This window comes from Hyperolius riggenbachi, chromosome 8 (genome assembly GCF_040937935.1).
Source record: "Hyperolius riggenbachi isolate aHypRig1 chromosome 8, aHypRig1.pri, whole genome shotgun sequence".
NCBI classification, from domain to species: domain Eukaryota; kingdom Metazoa; phylum Chordata; class Amphibia; order Anura; family Hyperoliidae; genus Hyperolius; species Hyperolius riggenbachi.
This window is the reverse complement of record NC_090653.1, coordinates 255,598,488-255,620,776: the sequence shown is the minus strand read 5'-3', so window position 1 is coordinate 255,620,776 and position 22,289 is coordinate 255,598,488. Positions and strand designations below refer to the sequence as shown.

The window sequence follows — 22,289 nt, the reverse complement described above, 5'->3', positions numbered from 1 at the left end:
GTAAGAAAGGCTGAAAGACGACCACCACTGAACAAGACACACAAGCTGAAATGTCAAGACTGGGCCAAGAAATATCTCAAGACTGATTTTTCTAAGGTTTTATGGACTGATGAAATGAGAGTGAGTCTTTATGGGCCAGATGGATGGGCCCGTGGCTGGATTGGTAAAGGGCAGAGAGCTCCAGTCCGATTCAGACGCCAGCAAGGTGGAGGTGAAGTACTGGTTTGGGCTGGTATCATCAAAGATGAGCTTGTGGGACCTTTCGGGTTGAGGATAGAGTCAAGCTCAACTCCCAGTCCTACTGCCAGATTCTGGAAGACACCTTCTTCAAGCTGTGGTACAGGAAGAAGTCTGCATCCTTCAAGAAAAACATGATTTTCATGCAGGACAATGCTCCATCACACGCTTCCAAGTACTCCACAACGTGGCTGGCAAGAAAGGGTATAAAAGAAGAAAAACTAATGACATGGCCTCCTTGTTCACCAGATCTGAACCCCATTGAGAACCTGTGGTCCATCATAAAATGTGAGATTTACAAGGAGGGAAAACAGTACACCTCTCTGAACAGTGTCTGGGAGGCTGTGGTTGCTGCTGCACGCAATGTTGATGGTGAACAGATCAAAACACTGACAGAATCCATAGATAGCAGGCTTTTGAGTGTCCTTGCAAAGAAAGGTGGCTATATTGGTCACTGATTTGTTTTTGTTTTTTGAATGTCAGAAATGTATATTTGTGAATGTTGAGATGTTATATTGGTTTCACTGGTAAAAATAAATAATTGAAATTGGTATATATTTGTTTTTTGTTAAGTTGCCTAATAATTATGCACAGTAATAGTCACCTGCACACACAGATATCCCCCTAAAATAGCTAAAACTAAGAACAAACTAAAAACTACTTTCAAAAATATTCAGCTTTGATATGAATGAGTTTTTTGGGTTCATTGAGAACATGGTTGTTGTTCAATAATAAAATTATTCCTCAAAAATACAACTTGCCTAATAATTCTGCACTCCCTGTACAGTGTGACCCTCAATGATAAAAAAATTCCCCTTTTTATCTCTTTCTTGCTCTCAGAAGCCATTTTCTGCTAGGAAAGTGTTTTATAGTTGGAATTTCTTATCAGTGAGGGTCACACTCTAGTCACTTCCTGTCTCAGTCAGGACTGAGTCAGGCACTTATATACCTGATATTTAACTCTTTCAGGCAGTAAGAAAAAAAAAGGAACAAAGCATAGTTATTTGCGTGCTAGGCACTGTACATACACATGTCTATCTCATCATGTCACATGTCACTTCGGGTATCCGGTATTACCCGGGTATTCGGGTATTACCTTGGGCTTCTTCCAGCCCTTAGCAGTCTATGCAGTGGCGTAGCAATAGGGCATGCAGAGGTTGTGACTGCAGTGGGGCCCTTGTGCCCCAGGACACTTGAGTTCCTCCAAGCAGGTCGTGTGAAACAGATCCGGTCGAATGGACCAATGTGAGCATAGTTATTTGTGTGCTAGGCACTGTTCATACACATGTCTATCATCATGTCACATGTCGCTCTGGGTATCCTTTAAGGACTGGTTCACACTGAGAGTGTTTGCACTGCGTTTGATGATCGCCAATGGGCTAATGCGGTGTCACTGTATGAAGGTGTCCTCACGGCAGCGTTTTGATTTTTAGAAATCAAAGCACATTCTTTTCAAAAGCACATTGCAAAATTACAATCGCTTAGTGAATGTTTTTCGCAGTATGAAGTAAGTTTAAAGTCTGATATTACTTCTCTCCTACCAACCTTTTTTTTTCTTTATAGAACAGCTTAAAGAAATATTTGCCACGCCTGCAAAGTATACAAAAACACTCAATGCTGCCAAGTTTTAGAAGAAAAGAAATGCCTTACTTTGTTCTTATAAAAGAAGAGTAGCATTTGAGTGACAATAACAGGTACAACCATCAGGTCATGTCCTCTATGTCATATTCAGGAGATATATCCAAAGCCAATCACAATATAGTCAGGGCCAGATTTCTGGGAAGGCCACAAAGGTCAAGGCCTAGGGCGATAAAAATCATCAGGGAGCTGGACTTTGAGAGATAAGAGGTCACATGCCAAAGTAAATCATCTCCCCTGCTTTGCTCTGGTCTGCCTGAATTCCAGAGATCCCTGCATCTCTCTCTCTCTTGTGTAGAGTGTGTTTGAGGACAATCAGTATGTGTTATCACCTGATGATTATGTTGTATGTATGATGTCCAAATCCAAATCCAAAAAAGCTTTATTGGCAGGACCAAATACATTTAGCATTGCCAAAGCAAAATAGAACATTAACGTGGGTGTGTGTGGGGGGGGGGGGATTGTGGGAATAAGGGAAGGACATGGGTATACAGTCCATAGGAGGATGTACGGGATGGTATGGGGGGGATGGGGTATATAGTCCATAGGGGAGGGGGGTATAGGCATACAGTCCATAGGGGAGGGGAGTATGGGGTTATACAGTCCATGTGTTATCATGTTCCTCTCAGTTGGTGGCAGGCCGTGACATATCGGGCAGCTATTTGCACAGTTTCTTCCTCTTCCCCCAGTATGATATAGAGTTTCCTCTCCTCATCTGTGGAGGTGAAATCTGCAATGTGGGCGGAGAGTCTTTGGAAATGGGCGGTCCTCAACGGTGTATATTTGCTGCAGTGTAGCAGGAAGTGGGCCTCATCCTCCAGGACCCCCTGGTCACATTGCCTGCACAGTCTCTCCTCCCGGGGCTTCCATGTCTGTCTGTGTCGTCCTGTCTCTATCTCCAGGTTGTGGGCGCTCAGACGGTACAGGCTCAAGGCCTGTCTATCTTTGTGGTGGTGTAGCCTCTCCAGATAGGGGGCCATTGTGTACTCCCTCTGTAGTGATTGGTAGATAGTGAGTTTCTGGGAGTTCTTTATGTCACTTCTCCATTCCTCTATGTATCGGTCCTTGCAGCTTTCTATCATTCCTTTTATTTGGGCTTTTGTCAGCCTGTGTTGGTGGTCTTGGCTGGGCTGGGTCTTGACGTTTTGTTTCAGAGAGCGTGGTATGGCCTCCCCACCCTGGCTCAGTGAGGCTTTATGGTGGTAAGTGCTGGGGTTGCTGCTCTGTATATGCGCCCAATATGAGAGCGCCCTCTGCTGGATAGTCAGCCATAGTGGGAATCTGCCTAGCTCTGCCCGGCAAGCTGAGTTCGAAGTACTGCGATGGACTTGGAGAAGATACTTGCAGAACTCTAGATGGAAGATTTCTGTTGGGCTGGAGTCCCATTTTGATTGGTCAGGGTAGGTGACCGGGCCCCATACCTCACTGCTATAGAGCAGGATTGGGGTGATGATGCTGTTGAATATCTTTACCCAGACTCTCACCGGTGGTTTTAGGTGGTAAAGTTGCCTTCTGATGGCATAAAACGTTCTGCAGGCTTTTTCCTTCAGGGCCTCTACTGCTGGTTTAAAGCTCCCAGTTTGGTTAATTTCCAGCCCCAGGTAGGTGTAACTGTTTGTGGTCTCCAGTGGGCAGCCATTTAATATAAATGAGGAGGTGGGCATTTTTAGATTTTTTCTCTGGAACACCATCACTTTTGTCTTCTTTGGGTTGATGGGCAGTGCCCATGTGGTGCAGAAACTCTCCAGTACTGCCAGGCTGTCCTGTAGGCCCCTTTCTGTTGGGGAGAGCAGCAGGAGATCATCTGCATACAGCAGGAACTTCACCTCGTGGTCATGCAAGAGGAGGCCTGGTGCTGGGGAGGATTCCAGGGCTACAGCCAGTTGGTTAATAAATATGTTAAAGAGCGTTGGGCTCAAACTGCAGCCCTGCCTGACTCCTCGACCCTGCTTGAAGAACGCGCTTCTCTTCCCGTCCACTTTCACACTGCATTGGTTCCCAGTATATGAACTCTTGATGACATCATAGATTCTACCTCCTATTCCGCTCTCTAGGACTTTTAGGAAAAGGCCTGGGTGCCACACCGAGTCAAACGCCTTCTTAAAATCCACAAAGCAAGCGTGTATTTTGCCGCGTGAGCTGTGGACATGGGTCTTGATAAGGCTGTGCAGTGTGTAGATGTGGTCGGTTGTGCGGTGGTTTGGCATGAACCCAGCTTGGCTTTTGCTGAGTACGTCCTGCTGTGTGAGGAAGGAGAGGATCCTTTTATTGATGATGCTGTTAAACAGTTTCCCCAGTGTACTGCTGACACAGATTCCTCTGTAGTTTGCTGGATCGTATCTGTCCCCATTCTTGTAGATGGGTGTTATGAGGCCTTCACTCCAGGCCTGAGGAAAGGAGCCCGCACTCAGGATAAGGTTGAAAAGTCTTGCGAGTGCCTCATGTATGTCCGGGGGGCTGTATTTGATCATCTCTGGCAGGATGCCATCGGTACCGCTAGCCTTCTTACATTTTATCAGCTTTGTTCTTTCTCTTATTTCCTCCATCGTGATTGGTGTATCCAGGGGGTTTTGAAAGTCCTTGATTGTCTCCTCCATGTCCTTCAGCTTTGCGGCTATTTATTTCTGTTCCGGGGTTTGGGCATTTTCTGGGATGTCTTTGTAGAGGTCCCTGAAGTAGTGGAGCCAGATGTGGCCATTTTGGATGTGTAGAGGGCTTTTCTTGGGCTTTGTCCCAATGTGGTTCCAGGTCTCCCAGAATGAGTTGTCTTGGAGGGAGTCCTCCAGCTGTTGGAGTTTGTGGGAGATGTGGCTCTGTTTTTTCCGCCTGAGGGTGTCTTTGTATTGTCTCTGTAGGTGGTCATGGGCTTCCCTTAGGTCCTGGTTGTTGGGGTCTCTGTGCTTTTGGTTAGAGGCTGCCCTTAGAGAATTACGTAGAGCCTTGCACTCACTGTCAAACCATTTTTGGGACTGTTTATTTGTGGATCTCTTAAAGTTGGTCTGCTTGAGGCCGGCGAGTACTGCCATGTTATATAAGATGTTGCTGAAGTCCTTCACTGCATGGTTGAAACCTTGTTTGTTTGGTTCATATAGGTTGGTATGAAAGTTTGTCAGCAGTTCTTGGATTTTGGCAGTGTTGGTCATGTTGGTGAATTTGATGGCAGACTCTTTGGGCCATTTGAAGGATGGTGGCAGCTTGTAGAGACCGTTCTGGTGAGGTTGCTGTGTGGTTGGTTTATCGGTGGATTTCAGGTACAGCAGGATTTGGTTGTGGTCTGACAGGTGTGTTTCAGGGGTGACTATGAGGGCATTGATGTTTATGGGGTCTGTGTCTGTGACAGCATAATCTACCACACTGCTGCCTACATGTGAGTTCATAGTAAATCTCCCAAGAGAGTCACCCCTGGTTCGCCCATTCATTATGTATAGGCCGAGGCTCCGGCACAGGTTCAACAGGGCTTTCCCACTTTTGTTTACTGTCTTGTCATAGCTGTTTCTTGCTGTCTGCATTGGTTCCTGGTAGTAGCTCTCTCCTCCAAGTATGTATGTGTTTCCCTCAGAGGTCAGATAGTCCTTCTCTGTGCCTGTTCTAGCGTTGAGGTCTCTATAGATGAGCACTCTGCCCTGAGACTGGAAGTGGCTGGCTTCTCTTTGTAGGACCTCATAGATGTCAGGTTTGTAGTAAGGGGACTCTGTTGGGGGGATGTATGCTGCACACAGGTACATGTCAGACTGAGAGGTGAGGATGGAGCTGTTTATTTTGATCCAGATGTGGCTGTCTCCTCGTTTGATTGCTTTGATGTGCTCTGTGAGCTCCTCCTTATACCAGATTAGTATGCCTCCTGAACGGCGGCCCTGTTTAATGTTCCTGTTTTTCTGGGCAGATATGGAGAATTCCCGGTACCCCATGGGTACGAAAGATTCATCCTCTGCCCGGGTCCATGTCTCCAGGAGGATTTGGATATCAATGTTTTCAAGTCTCTTTTTAAAGTCTGGATCATTTGTTTTGGATCCAAAAGCTGAGGCGTTCAGCCCTTGGATGTTCCAGCTACTGATGATAAGGGATGTCATTTTGAGTCGGTTTACCTTGTAATGAGCAGAAATTTTCATAGGACTCAGTATTTTCAAGGGGAGGGTGGACACTGTTGTGGGTGTCACCTCAATCTGCTTTGTATATTGATAAGCAAAGTTCTGATTTCCGCCATGATGCTACCCTCTGTCGCTTTGTGTTGCCATTGTGGGGCAGGCGGTTTCCTACATGTTTGCCATGCTTGGCAAACATACAAGCTGCTGTGAGAATTGCCAGCCTGGGTTTAGTAGCAGAGCTCTTGAGTTCTGTAAGTTTTTTTCATGCACAAATTCAGAATCACAAACAGGAATCTTCTCCCTCTGCACTGTCAGATTTATTACTGGTCTGGTCAGCTCTTAAAGACCTGTGACCTGAAAAATTTATGGTTTGTTTGTTATTTCCAAGTGAATGACCACAGCATTCTCTGTGCTACAGTTTAACTCTTTCCTGACTCATTTTAGAAGAGCATTGTACTTTGCTAGCTATCAGTGAAACAGGATGGCAATTATATTACATATATTTATATTTGCAAAACAAACTATGTATCTCCTTCTGATGCTGAATGTATATATAGTTGTGTGTTCTAACATCTTGTTAGTATAAAGTCTACAAACATATACAAAGTCTGAAGAAACCAAAGGCTCACTGTTTTTATTTACAGTTAGCTAATAAATGTTATCATTCTGTTTGAATAACTTCAAAACTTCCTACTGACTCATCTGTCCATCCTTGCCTAGCCCTAAGTACTATATTGTCACTGTTTAAAGCACATCTATGTCAGCATGTGTAGTTTTAGATCTTTTACTCACAAGTTCTCTGCTTTGGATGAGCTTCTTTCAATAGCGCTGCCCTGTCACCTGTTTGTGGCTCTGACTGTAGCCAGTCGCACAGAGGACAAAGAAGCAGCACATGCTCTGGCCACTCACGCTTCTTGTAGTTTTGCACTCCTGCCCAGATGTGCACAGCAGTCGATGCCGGGAATGCTTTGGGCATGCACTGCTTCTTTGCCGAATGAGGGGCAGAGCAGCAAAATGGAGGGGAGCCCATTCAAACCAGTTATTGCTTCTCAGAGGGTTGGACAGAATTTGATGGGGGGGGGGGGGGGGGTGACAGCTGGCCTAGGGCACTTGGAAGTACAAATCCGGCCCTGAATATAGTACAGTCTGAACTAGTACATATTATATATATTACCATTTCAGAGAATTAGGGTTCGGCAGCAAGCTATGTATCTGCACCTCCCCAAGTAATGGAAAATATGCCTGGCATCAACACTTGGGAGGTGCAATGCCATATTTATACATTTTCCACCCATAGGCCATCCCTCCTTTTTGTATTTGCAACTGCGCCCTTCCCATTCCACGCAGTGATGCTCATGATCCGGATTTGAATCGGAGCTTCGAATTGGACTCGGATTTTAGCCGTGATTGCATGTAGAATCCGTGACCAAAGTTAATAGCAAAGCCCTCATACTTGCTTCAATCACCAAAATTGCATGGATTATAAAGGTGATCAGTGGCTACTTAAAAAAAATAAAATAAAAAAAGAACTTTTTGTTTTTGAGAAAAGTATTTGTGATTAAAAACCGCCAAAACCCGCAGAATTTAGTGGTTAATAGCAAAGCCTCCTTACATGCTAGAAACACCAACTTTGCCAGATATGTTAAGAAGAACAGTGGGAACAAGAGAAAAACATTTCAAAAAGACCTTATAGCTTTTGAGAAAATCGGTTTTAAAGTTTCAAATGAAGTTTTAAAGGAAAAAGTATACATGTAAATGCGGTAAATACATTAACTGTCATTTACCGCGTTTAAATGTATACTATTTTCCTTTGAAACTTTAACCACTTAAGCCTATCTGGACGAATATGTTCGCCCAGATAGACTGTGCTGTTGCAGCTGAATGGGGTGCGCTCCCACCGCCTGCCGTTAGCCCTGCTCTGATCAATGAATGGGAATATAGTTCCCATTCATCGATCTAAGTCCCCCGGAGAAAAACCGACCGGCCTCTTATCAGAGGCCGCAGTCTTTCTGCTTAAAAAGAAGTTCCCCATCCTCATTCTAGTTCCTGGAAGAGCAGCAACCGCTCAAGACCTGGGCCTTTGCGGCCTTTCCAGAAATCTGGTCTGGAATATAGAGGAAAGTGAGAAACAGCAGGAGGGGAGGAAGCATGGGAGTAGAGAAAGAAAATAGGAAGAGGAACCCGCTGTGTGCCAACCTAGTCACCGTTCTGTATCATTGCCACCGTGCCCATTTCATTCTTTTTCCACCATTTGCATGATAACGTTTTCCGATCCCAAATTCCACAAATTGTATTGTATTTGTGAGGACAGCTGCTCATTTACTGTGTGTAAGCTTATATTGTACCGACAGTTCACTTTATAGATTTCATCCAGGATGGATCAACAAGGTCCACACAGTGGCAAATAATCTCCCTTCTAGCATAGTAGGCCGAGAGCCTGACAGTGACTAGGAATTATGCAGGGTCTAGATTAGAGATGCATATACATCAGGCGATGTATGGGGCAGATTGACCAAGAGACAGATCTCTCCCTGATCGGAGAGAGATCTGTTGGCTGCCCACACACTGCAGGCCAATTCCTGATCAATTTCAGCATGGAATCGTTCAGGGATCTGCTTTGCGACACATCCAACTCTGGGCGCCTGACCACCCCTGAACGTTAATGTGAACCCACCCCCCTGGCGGCACTGCATTGTAAATCTCACCTGTCCATCTGCCACAATGCCAGGTATCCTCCGCTTTCTCCGCCATGAGCTGCCATCAAACCAGGTGCGTTTACCATGTGGCGCATGTGTGACATCAGACACATGTGCCCGGTGCCACATGGGGAGAGAGTGAAGGAGTATGGGAGTATCACCCTGATACGTGAAGAGGTAACGAAACAAGTACAAATAATGCAGATTGAGTGAGAATAGTCAAGTTTCAGGCCAAAGTCATTACACAAGGTCAGAGATATCGAGGTACAAGGTAGCAAGGCAAGAATAGTAGTCAATAATCAGGCAGGGTCATACACATTAGTCAGATGTCAGTTGTATTGTAAGGATGATCCATAGAGTAGTCAGGGACAGGCCGAGTCAACACAGAAATCAGATGGCAGAAAAGCAGAAGGACTAGACAAAGGCAAGGTCGAGAGGCAGGCAGGACAGGCCAAGTCAACATAGAAATCAGATGGCAGAGAAGCAGAAGGACTAGACAAAGGCAAGGTCGAGAGGCAGGCAGGACAGGCCGAGTCAGCACAGAAATCAGATGGCAGAGAAGCAGAAGGACTAGACGAAGGCAACAGTGGTGCTTATCTAGATTGTAAACTCGCAAGGGCAGGGACCTCCTCCTAGTGTTTCTCATACTGCTGTAATTTTAACATATGTATATGTACCAACTACATATCAACTATGTATGTATCTGTATTTATTCTATTCAATGTCATGACTGTACAGTGTCTTGTATTTCTTATGTATATTTGTTCCCCATTATTTGTTTGTACTATGTACAGCGCTACGGAAGATGTTGGCGCTATATAAATAAAAAAAAAATAATAATAATAAATAATAATAATTATCCAATATTCGAGAGAGGGAGAGAGTTAGAGAGAGAGAGAGAGAGGAATTTAAGGCCCCATATCATCAATAAGTGTTTCCCTTTAAAAAAAACATGATGCTACATGCCTCATTTACTCTAAAAAACGTTTTACATGCAAATTAAAGCCCACTTCCGGTTTTGTACCCGGATATCCGAATCCGGGCGGATATCTGGGATGCTGGGTTTGGATATGCGATTAGGATTCCAAAATTTCAAACTCGGATATCCGATTCGGATCGGATATCTGGGTATCTGGATCCAAATTCAATCCGGATTTTGAAAAGGGGTATCCGAGCAGCACTGAGATGCAGGCAGGAGGTCAGTATACAGAAAATATACAATATGATGTTACTAATATAATATTATGATCAGTGGCGTAGCTACAAACCTCTGGGCCCCGATGCGGAATCTGGATGTGGGCCCCCCCCACCCCCCCGGCAACAGCAGCCCCCCCACCACCACCACCCCCCCCCCGGCAACAGCAGCCCCCCCTCCCCCGGCAACACCCGACGCACACACATATCAAAATCCCTATAGCCAGCTATAGGTCCCCCCAGTATAGGTAGCCAGGCATAGGTAAGCCAGTATAGTTGCCCCCGGTATAGGTGAGATAGGCAGGCGCCGCCGGTATAAGTTAGATAGATAGGTGCCCCCAGTACAGGTTAGCTAGGTGAGTGCCTCTAATATAGGTAGCCAGGATAGTTGCCCCCAGCGTAGGTTAGATAGGTAGGTGCCCCAGTATAGGTTAGTTAGGTAGGTGCCTCCAATATAGGTAGCCAGTTTAGTTGCCACCTGTATAGGCTAGCTAGGTGCCCCCAATACAGGTTAGATAAGTAAGTGCCCCCAGTATAGGTTAGATAGGTAGGTGCCCCCCAGTATAGGTTAGATTAGGCAGCTGCCCCCCAGTATAGGTTAGATAGGTAGGTGCCCCCCAGTATAGGTTAGATTAGGTAGGTGCCCCCCATTATAGGTTAGATTAGGTAGGTGCCCCCCACTATAGGTTAGATTAGGTAGCTGCCCCCCAGGATAGATTAGGTAGCTTCCCCCCAGGATAGGTTAGATTAGGTAGCTGCCCCCCAGGATAGATTAGGTAGCTGCCCCCCAGGATAGGTTAGGTAGCTGCCCCCCAGGATAGATTAGGTAGGCAGCTGGCCCCCAGGATAGATTAGGTAGCTGCCCCCGCTTTGCCCCCACATAATGGAGGGGGGAGCCGCAGCCGCGGGGAGGGCAGCCCGACCTCTCCCTCCCTTCCTCCCCCCGGGCCCCCCCCCCCTCAGATGCAAAGTTAGCGGCGCACGGAAGCGCTGTAGGCAGAACTCACCTACGTCCCTGCGTTCCAATCGCCGCTGGTCTCCTCCCGCTCTGCATAGATGCTGTTACACACGCAGCTTCCTGTTTAGCCGGAAGCTGCGTGTGTAACAGCATCTATGCAGAGAGGAGATCAGCGGCGATTGGAACGCAGGGCGGTGAGTTCTGCCTACAGCGCTTCCGTGAGCCGCTAACTCTGCATCTGAGGGGGGGGGGCCCCGGGGAGAGGAAGAGGTCGGGCTGCCCTCCCCGCGGCTGCGGCTCCCCCTACCAGCGCGCACGGGCCGCATGTCCCTCCAAACGGAGATGGGCCCCCCGGGCCCCTCCCCCGCCTCCTCAGGAGCCGGGCCCGGTCGCCAAGGCGACCGCTGCGACCGCTGCGACCTCGGGCCCTACGCCCTTGATTATGATATGATAATTACAATACGATAATATTACAATATACTACAAAATAACAAAACCTGACTAACTCGAGTACATATATATATTGTGCGTCTACACAATATATAAATGTAGCTCACAAGGATAGCTAGCTAGGCCAAGAACCAGCGTACTGATTAGTATCAAGGCCAGTGAGTGACTGAGTGCTCTGGCCTTGAATACACGATGATAGCTCCGGAAAACCACTCCAAAATTTGACAGCACTTCCTGCATGGTGATGTCACCGCTGACATCACCTAAACCCGCCTCCTCAGCCTATAAGGACTGTCTGACCTCGCGCGTGCCCGGGAGTGAGGAGCATCCGCAGTGGAACGCAAGGAAGGTATGTGTATATGCCCGCTGCCCGCCGATGTGTGGCCAAGCTCTCCCCTCATGCTGCGACCCTTCCAGCCCCCCCAAAACGGCCCTGAGCGGGGGCCCGTCAGATTTTCTGCAGGGGGGCCATGCTTACGCCCCTGATCTGGGTGTTTCAATTAATGCTCAGCAACAAGCAAACAATTGTGTTTTATCTCATATTACTTCAGTGAGTGCAAAGGCTAAAGAAATTCATTTTAAAATATTAGCCAGATGGTACAGAAATCTGGCTAAGCTGGCTTCAATATTTCCTGATTTGGACGATAAATGTTAAAGGGGTGTGGTAATGGGGGTACGTTGGTCCAGGGGCGTAACAATAGACCCTGCAAGGGAAGCAGCTGCAGGGGGGCCCAGAAGCCACAGGGGGCCCCATGGGGGTAAAAGTTTATTTTCCCTGTCCTGAGATACTGACAACGAAGGACACGGAGAGGAAAAAAACTTTATGCTCTCTGCACAATTGTTCTAATGACTGTATCTGCCCAGTCACTGATAAGGAATCATACAAAGTTTTGCAGAGAAATATTTGTAGACAGTCCCTATTCAGTGTTCAGTAGTGATGTTTCTCTGCATGGGGAAAACACGTTCAAGTGTGCACTAGCCACTTGAATAACATTGGTTTTCAGTTTACCTGTGCAGAGGGGGAGGGGGGCCCCATCATAAGTTTCGCAGGGGAGCCCAGTGATTTCTAGTTACGCCCTTGCGTTGGCCCATCTTTTTTGGGAATGCACCCTTTTTGAAGATACTTATATATGTTACGGCCAGAACCCGAAGTTTGGCCACTTCTAGTTCTGGCCGGCCACTTCGGGTTCTGGCCGGCCAATGCGCGAAGTGGCCGCTGCGCTGCGGCCAATGTTAGAAATGGATTGATTCCTCTGAGGTTAATGTATCTTCTGCGCCGCAGCGCAGCGGCCAAACGTATAACAACTTCGTTAATTTATTGCAATTCAGCCGGCGGCAATGTAACAATTCAAGCCGCCGGCTTTTTCTCTGCCTCTCTCTCCTTCTCCCCCCCGCCTCTCTCTCCTCCTTCCCCCCGCCTCTCTCGCTCTTCTATGGGCAGCCGGCGGGGACACGCGTGTCCCCCCTCCGGAGTCGTTCGTCGCGGCAGGGTTATCCTGCCGTTCTTGCAGAGCGGGTGCTGGCAGAAGCGATGTCTGCAGCCTCCCCGCTCTGCTGCCCTGGTGCCACGAACGACTCTCGGGGACACGCATGTCCCCGCCTGCTGCCCATAAGAGGAGAGAGAGAGAGAGGCAGAAAAAAAAAGCCGGCGGCTTGAATTGTTACATTGCCGCCGGCTGAATTGCAATAAATTAACGAAGTTGTTATACGTTTGGCCGCTGCGCTGCGGCGCAGAAGATACATTAACCTCAGAGGAATCAATCCATTTCTAACATTGGCCGCAGCGCAGCGGCCACTTCGCGCATTGGCCGGCCAGAACCCGAAGTGGCCGGCCAGAACTAGAAGTGGCCAAACTTCGGGTTCTGGCCGTAACATATATATTAACAAGGTGGTTGTGCATCAGGTGAAGACCCTTTGGAAGTGCTTTTGCACAATTATCCCATGTCTATTTCCAAATATAAAAAGTCGTTGTTGCCTTAATTGCTAATTGCAGCTAAGAGTTTAATTCCTGTTAACTGGAAGTGCCCAGATCTTCCAACGCTTTGTGATTGGGTTAAGAAAGTGCTTCTCATAAAGGATGCTGAGGAGCAACTGGCTTTGCAATTGGATAAATGGGGGGGTTTTTGCTTTAAAGGATACCCGAGATGACATGTGACATGATGGGACAGACATGGGTATGTACAGTGCCTAGCACACTAATAACTAGGCTGTGTTCCTTTTTTTCTTTCTCTGCCTGAAAAAGTTAAACATCAGGTATGCAAGTGACAGTTTCTGCCCGGGACAGGACCAGGTCGGACTGGGTCAGACTATAGCATAACCCTCACTGATAAGTAATTACAGCCATAAAACACTTTCCTGTCAGTAAATGGCTTCTGAGAGCAGGAAAGAGGCAGAAAGGGTCAATAATTCATAGATTTGAGCTCTGACATACTTTAATGAATGTGTCATTGAGCAGAGACAATGAAACAGTAAAAACTTGATTTAAATATAAAATAAAACTGTGGGATATGTAAAAAAAATCATTTTAGGAGACTGAGGATAGATACAATTGTTTTTCTCGTCAGTTTGTTTGCACCTCGGATGTCCTTTAAGTAGTAGAGTTGGATTGAATTCAAGATTTCTGAGGAATATTAGAAATACTGGCCTATATGCAATTACATTTTTCACCTGAATTTTCTCCTCGGTGATATTTTCATAACTTGTCATAAAATCATTTTAAAGAGAACCCGAGGTGGGATTTTATTATGCTAGTGGGGCACAGAGGCTGGTTGTGCACACTAACACCAGCCTCTGTTGCCCCATAGTGTGCCTCCAAGACCCCCCTGCGCACCGCTATACCTGGCATAATGTTTATCTAAGCGCTGTCTGTCAGCGCCGCTCCCCCGCCTCCTCCGTATCGGTGCTACCCGCTTGTGTCCCTTCCCTCCCGCTGATTGGAGGGAAGTGGCGCGGGCGGGTAGCGCCGATATGGAGGAGGCGGGGGAGCGGCGCTAACAGACAGCGCTTAGATAAACATTGTGCTGGCGACACGCTGCGTGTCGCCAGCACTGCGGGGGGTATAGCGGCGCGCAGGGGGGTCTTGGAGGCACACCATGGGGCAACAGAGGCTGGTGTTAGTGTGCACAACCAGCCTCTGTGCCCCACTAGCATAATAAAATCCCACCTCGGGTTCTCTTTAAGCCACCAGCAAGCAAGAAAATACTCAAAATAAATCTTTTTCACCAACTTTTTGGTACTTTTTCAGTTGTAAAATGCTGAAAAATTAGTTTAAAGAGAAGATGAAAATTATCTCCTAGGAGATGACTCAGGTGAAAAATGTAATTGCATATGGGCCACTGTACAATTGTTCTAATGGTGAAGGAGGGTCATGTTAGTTTTTTGTTTTGTTTTGCTGTGTTTTGTTTATGTATATTTTTGTGTTGATATGATTCAAATTTGGAAAATGATTGTAATTTTTTTAGACTTTTTGAAATATTGAAAATTGAATTAAATTAAAAAATATTCAGTCCTCAAAGAGAGACAAATGAGGAAGGAAGAGAGAAAAAGGGGACCGTTGGGAGCTATGCCATGCCACAGACTGAGAGGAGGAGTTCAAAGTGAAAATCGCTGCTCATTTTGACACAGCATGCCACAGAATGAGAGAAGAAATCCACAGTGACAATCGCTGTTTACTGCGACACAGCATGCCACAGACTGAGAGTATGAATCCACATTGACAATCGTTGCACACCACATTACAGCATGCCACAGACTGAGAGTAGAAATCCACAGTGACAATCACTGCACGCTATGACAGTATGCCACAAACTGAGAGGAAGAATCCACAGTGACAATTGTTGCTCACTACGACACAGCATGCCACAGACAGAGTATGAATGCACAGTGACAATTGCTGCACACAGTGACAGCATGCCACAAACTGAGAGGAGGAATCCACAGTGACAATCGCTGCACACCACATCACAGCATGCCACAGACTGAGAGGAGGAATCCACAGTGACAATTGCTGCACACCACATCACAGCATACCACAGACTGAGAGTATAAATCCAAAGTGACAATTGCTGCACCCTATGACAGCATGCCACAAACTGAGAGGTGGAATCCATAGTGACAATTGCTGCACACTATGACACAGGATGCCAAAGACTGAAAGGAGGAATCCCCAGTGACAATCGCTGCACACTACATCACAGCATGCCACAGCCTGAGAGGAGGAATCCACAGTGACAATTGCTGCACACTACTCAAAGCATGCCACAGACTGAGAGGAGGAATCCACAGTGACAATTGCTGCACACCACTCAAAGCATGCCACAGACTGAGAGGAGGAATCCACAGTGACAATCACTGCACACTACGTAACAGCATGCATGAGTCTGACAGAAGAATGAACTCTATACCGATCATGTCCACAGACTGCTTGTTAATTATATGCCTATACCACCCCCACAACCCAGAACTCAATATCTTTAATATCCCCTTATCGCTTTTTTGCTTTGGCAATGTCAGTATGTAACTCATGTTGTAAAAACCATTGGTATATGTCAATCAACAATTTAAAAAGCAAGTATAGTACACGTGTGTGAGGGTCTTTGCTGATCTCTTACCTCCCGAATATGCCAAAAGAACGGAGAGGGGTGTAGCCATCTCCCTCATGTGTAGGGGTAAAGTACTTATTATCAGCTACCTAGGTTAGTAACAAGAGCGGCAAGGAAGCCTTTAACCTGGTATGCAGTTTCTCAGGTGCTAAAACCCAATCGCTGTAGAGTAGTGTTATGCTTCCTAAGACACCTTGCTCTAACTCCACTGTGGGAAGACACAAGGGTGCAAATATATACAATGACACAGACTTCTACTTGTTTCACCACAAAGGGCGTCCTCAGGAAGTGAAAAAGTGTACAGTGCATAGACAATAACAATATTTTCAACACCCTCCCTGCCTCCCATCAAAATTCCCAGCAGTATATCAGCCCTTGTCAGAGAAGTGTCAGGAGACAGAGAGGGAGAGTAGATGAGAAGTGACAGGAGGCACAGAGGGGGAGTAGATGAGAAGTGACAGGAGGCACAGAGGGGGAGTAGATGAGAAGGGACAGGAGACAGAGAGGGAGAGTAGATGAGAAGTGACAGGAGACACAGAGGGGGGGTAGTTGAGAAATGACAGGAGACAGAGAGGGGGAGTAGATGAGAAGTGACAGGAGACACAGAGGGGGAGTAGATGAGAAGTGACAGGAGACAGAGAAGGAGAGTAGATGAGAAGTGACAGGAGACACAGAGGGGGAGTAGATGAGAAGTGACAGGAGACACAGAGGGAGAGTAGATGAGAAGTGTCAGGAGGCACAGAGGGGGAGTAGATGAGAAGTGACAGGAGACAGAGAGGGAGAGTAGATGAGAAGTGACAGGAGACACAGAGGGAGAGTAGATGAGAAGTGACAGGAGACACAGAGGGGGAGTAGATGAGAAGTGACAGGAGACACAGAGGGAGAGTAGATGAGAAGTGACAGGAGACACAGAGGGGGAGTAGATGAGAAGTGACAGGAGACACAGAGGGAGAGTAGATGAGAAGTGTCAGGAGGCACAGAGGGGGAGTAGATGAGAAGTGACAGGAGACAGAGAAGGAGAGTAGATGAGAAGTGACAGGAGACACAGAGGGGGAGTAGATGAGAAGTGACAGGAGACACAGAGGGAGAGTAGATGAGAAGTGTCAGGAGGCACAGAGGGGGGGTAGATGAGAAGTGACAGGAGACACAGAGGGGGAGTAGATGAGAAGTGACAGGAGACACAGAGGGGGAGTAGATGAGAAGTGACAGGAGACAGAGAGGGAGAGTAGATATGAAGAGACAGGAGACACAGAAGGGGAGTAGATGAGAAGTGACAGGAGACACAGAGGGGGAGTAGATGAGAAGTGACAGGAGACACAGAGGGGGAGTAGATGAGAAGTGACAGGAGACAGAGAGGGAGAGTAGATGAGAAGTGACAGGAGACACAGAGGGGGAGTAGATGAGAAATGACAGGAGGCACAGAGGGAGAGTAGATGGGAAATGACAGGAGACAGAGAGGGGGAGTAGATGAGAAATGACAGGAGACACAGAGGGGGAGTAGATGAGAAGTGACAGGAGACACAGAGGGAGAGTAGATGAGAAGTGTCAGGAGGCACAGAGGGGGAGTAGATGAGAAGTGACAGGAGACAGAGAAGGGGAGTAGATGAGAAGTGACAGGAGACACAGAGGGGGAGTAGATGAGAAGTGACAGGAGACACAGAGGGGGAGTAGATGAGAAGTGACAGGAGACAGAGAGGGAGAGTAGATATGAAGAGACAGGAGACACAGAAGGGGAGTAGATGGGAAATGACTGGAGACAGAGAGGGAGAGTAGATGAGAAGTGACAGGAGACACAGAGGGGGAGTGGATGAGAAATGACAGCAGGCACAGAGGGAGAGTAGATGGGAAATGACAGGAGACAGAGAGGGGGAGTAGATGAGAAATGACAGGAAACAGAGAGGGAGAGTAGATGAGAAGTGACAGGAGACACAGAGGGGGAGTAGATGAGAAATGACAGGAGACACAGAGGGAGAGTACATGAGAAGTGACAGGAGACACAGAGGGAGAGTAGATGAGAAGTGACAGGAGACAGAGAGGGAGAGTAGATGAGAAGTGTCAGGAGACAGACAAGGAAAGTAGATGAGAAGTGACAGGAGACACAGAGGGGGAGTAGATGAGAAATGACAGGAGACACAGAGGGAGAGTAGATGGGAAATGACAGGGGACAGAGAGGGGGAGTAGATGAGAAATGACAGGAAACAGAGAGGGAGAGTAGATGAGAAGTGACAGGAGACACAGAGGGGGAGTAGATGAGAAATGACAGGAGACACAGAGGGAGAGTACATGAGAAGTGACAGGAGACACAGAGGGAGAGTAGATGAGAAGTGACAGGAGAAGCAGAGGGGGAGTAGATGAGAAATGACAGGAGACACAGAGGGGGAAAAAGGATAAGAAGTGAGAGGAGAAAGAGAGGGAGAGTAGATGAGAAGTGATAAAGAGACAGATAGATGAGAAGTGAGAGGAGACAGAGGAGAAGAGACAGGAGACAGAGGGGGAGAATGGATAAGAAGTGACAGAGAGAGAGAGAGTAGATGTGAAATGACAGGAGACAGAGGAGATGTGGCAGGAGCCAGAGAGGGAGAAAGGATAAGAAGTTATAAGAGACAGAGTAGGTGAGAAGTGACAGAAACAAAGAGGGAGAGTAGGTGAGAAGTGACAGGAAACAGAGAGGGGGAGTTGATGAGAAGTGACAGAAAACGGAAAACATATTTGTATATGTATTATATAAGGAAAAGAGCAGAGAGGAAAGAGACAGAAAAAAATGAAACATAACCAAGGAGGGAAAGCGAGTGAGAGAGAGAGAGATGGACACAACAAGAGGAAATATAACAAAGAGAAAAGTAAGGCTGAGAGTAGAGGAAGTGTCCCTGCCAGTGACACAGCCCTGAGACCACTTACCTGACCTCCTCAGTCCCCTCAGTGTGGCATGTCCCAGCAGGGGGTCACCATGTCCTCCTGCACTCAGCAGAGCGGAGACAGTGCTCAGCGAATTCTGCTCTGCCAACCACTGACTCCTCCTGAGAATACTTTTCAGGCCCCTCCTCTCTTAACCCCATAATTAGCTGAATGAATTTTATTTTGTATACACACCACAGTTTATAAAAACAACTGCATTGAAGGTTGTGTGACAGTTTGTGGCATTAGCAGGAAGTAGGTGAAGTGTACAAAGAACCGGTATACATTTTTATACCAGTGTTTCTGGAAAGCATGGGTAAACTTATACAGAATGGGCAATGCTCAGTGTAATTTTGCCTCTTTTTAGGGCCCGTTTCCACTATCGCGAATCCGCATGCGTTGCCCGCATGCGGATTCACACAGTCAGTACAAGTGGATGGGACTGTTTCCACTTGTGCGTTTCCCCGCACGTTTTTCTGTGCAGAAAAAATCTGCAGGGTAGGGCCCTCAGAATTCACCTGCGTGTGGAATGCAGGTGAATCGCACGCAATGTATTTAATAGGGAAATCGCATGCGTTTTCCCCATGCGTTTTTTTGCCGCGATTTCGCATGCGATTTCGCATAGGTATTAATGTTAATTTACACAGGCAGTGACATGGTTAAATTCGCATACAGCCTTACCTATGCGAAATCGCAGCAAAAAACGCATGCGGAATCGCACCCGCATGCGATTTGCCTGCAGTGATTCGCCGGCGATTCCGCAACGCTATAGTGGAAACGGGCCCTTAAACAGAAGGTATTTGCGATATTTCAGCTATAAAGTGTACCAGAGCTGTAAAACAAGAAGATTTGATCAGTGGCGTACCTAGGGAATTTGACACCCGGTGCTGGTTATTTACAGATACCCCCTGAAAACAACCAATTTTTTTTATGGGAGGGATGTGGTGCCAAGCGTTTCACTGCAAATTTTGGGGGATGTTTGGGGAAAAAGGAGTCATCAGGATGTGGACGGGGCTAACTGTCATGAAACTCTGTACTCTATACAGTGCTGCAAAAGATGTCAGTGTCACTGGCTTCTGCAACAGCAGATTGCCCCGCATTATTAATTACTCTGATCAGGATAAATAATCAATAGTCTAGGCTAGGGCACTCTAGTATTACAGCAGCCAGTGCATGTGACTACTAATGACAGGCCACCTCTGAATAGCTGGTGGCAGAGTGGCAGCAGAAGGTAATTCTGTGTACCCTGGCAGTGGGAAACACAGACAGACAGCAGCAGCAGCAGGAGGAATGGAGGAGTAATGAGAGTAGCTATTGTTGGACGTAATCAGGGCCGGTTTAAGCAACAATGGGGCCCCAGGGCAAAATAAACCTGGGGGGCCCCCCCAACATATACCACGGAACAAAAATCGGCATTAGGGGACCTTTTTTGCAGCTGGTATAGTCAGGGTGTGAAGTCCCAATCGGTCGGAGCTCCACATTCTGGCTATCCCAGCCTGCATGGGGGACAAGGGGTTAAAAAGTTTCAGGAGGGGGGACACCACATACATTTTTTTAAAAAAATTCCCACACTCTAAACATAAAAAAAAATTGGGAAAATAGGAAAAAATGCCAGGGATCTTCATACAGCCATATTGCGGCTGTATAGCGATCCCTGGCCAAAGCGCTGCGGCTGCGTATGGACCCCCTGGAAACCCCGTCAGGAAATTTATTGCGCTTTCGTTTGATGCATGTAAAATTACACTACCGTTAGGTTTGCTACTAAAAGTGACATTTACCGCATTTAAAAGTATACTTTTTTCCTTCGAAACTTTAAAATCGATTTTCTCAAAAACTATAAGGTCTTTTTGAAAAATTGTTTTTTCCTCTTATTCCTAATGATCTCCTTAACACATCCTGCAAATTTAGGGTTTCTAGCATTTAAGGTGGATTTTCTATTAACCATTAAAGTCGGCAGGTTTTTAACTGTGTATTTTTTTTCCTTTGAAACTTTAAAATCGATTTTCTCAAAAACTATAAGGCCGATTTGAAAATTTTTTTTCCTCTTGTAGCCACTGGGGGCCCCTACAAGCTCTGGGGCCCTGGGGCAGCTGCCTCCCCTGCCTCTATGGTAGCGCCGGCCCTGCACGTAATAGCTGGTGGCAGAGTGGCAGCAGAAGGTAATTCTGTGTACCCTGGCAGTGGGAAACACAGACAGACAGCAGCAGCAGCAGGAGGAATGGAGGAGTAATGAGAGTAGCTATTGTTGGACGTAATAGCTGGTGGCAGAGTGGCAGCAGCAGAAGGTAAAATCTGTGTACCCTTGGCAGTGGGAAACACAGACAGGCAGCAGCAGCAGCAGGAGGAATGGAGGAGTAGTGTGAGTGTGGCAGCAGGTAGGTAGGCAGCGTGACATAATAGCCCTGGTACCTAGCGGTGATACCAGGGCTGTAAATAAACACAACAGGAGGTCCCAGACAGCGGTCGTGCAGCCCACATCGTGTCCAATACACAACTGGGACAACACAGTTTTCAACCCGGGCACCTCAGAAAAATTAAACCTTTTTTTTTTTTTTTTAATGGTGTACTGTTTTTTTTTTTTTTTACAGCAAATTACACAGATATAGCTATTGTTGGACGTAATAGCTGGTGGTAGAGCGGCAGCAGAAGGTAAATCTGTGTACCTGACTGGCTGCCAGAACAGGCCTCAGTGTCGGCGGCAGGAGTTGCAGAGGGGGGAGGAGCAGTGCGTTTCCGCACTCCTGCTGGTGCTGCTGGAGGAGCAGGAGGGCGGGTGGCTGCTGTTGCTGCTGCTGCTGCTGAAGGCTGTGCAGTGATGGGTGTGGTGCCACTGCCAGCACCAGATGCCTTCAGCCTCTGGAACTCCTCATGCTGGTGGAAATGTTTTGCAGCAAGGTGGTTGATGAGCGAGCTGGTGCTGAACTTTAAGGGGTCTGCACCTCTGCTCAACTTCCGCTGACAGTGGTTGCAAGTGGCGTACTTGCTGTACACTGTGGGCATGGTGAAAAATCGCCAGATTGGTGACAAAAACAACCCCCTACGGCCTGGAGCCGCTGCTGCCTGTCTCCCTGTGTGTGGCTTGGGTGCGGCTGATGGTGGTACTGGCAGATGCTGCTGCTACTGCTGCTGAGCCTGAGACACCAGCAGGCTGTGGGACCTGCCTACTGCTGCCAATGCTTGCAATGATGCGCCTCCTTGCAAGGCCCACAAGCGCATCCTCCTCCTCCTCCTCAGAGCTGCTGATGACGACATCCCCAGGTGCTGGTGGTGGCGGCACCCAGTCTTTGTCTGTCACCACGTCATCATCATCATCATCATCCTCCCCCTCCTGAAACATGTCCTGCTGGGATGATGACCCCCCAAAATCCTCTCCTGATGCATGGATGGGCTGCTTGACTGTCGCCACAGTCTTGCTGTCCAATCCCTCCTCCCCCAAAGTGCCCATCAGCATCTCCTCCTCAAGATCGCCAACAACAGCAGACAATTTACTCATGATGCCTGGGGTCAAAAGACTGCTGAATGACAGGTCGGCGAC

The 22,289-nt window shown here is 47.3% G+C and overlaps 1 protein-coding gene across 3 annotated transcripts in view; it reads right to left on the bottom strand.

The window, feature by feature from the left end:
• The window catches only part of LOC137527775 (multidrug and toxin extrusion protein 1-like), a 153,411-nt gene that overhangs the window by 92,041 nt on the left and 39,081 nt on the right, over nt 1-22,289 (bottom strand). For 2 of the 3 annotated variants that reach the window (XM_068248655.1, XM_068248659.1), the window contains exon 1: nt 18,758-18,853. The exons of the other annotated variant lie outside the window; for it this stretch is intronic. The gene's annotated coding sequence lies outside the window, so the exon portion shown is untranslated. Of the gene's footprint in view, nt 1-18,757; nt 18,854-22,289 lie in introns of those variants that run through there. 3 annotated transcript variants of the gene reach the window in all.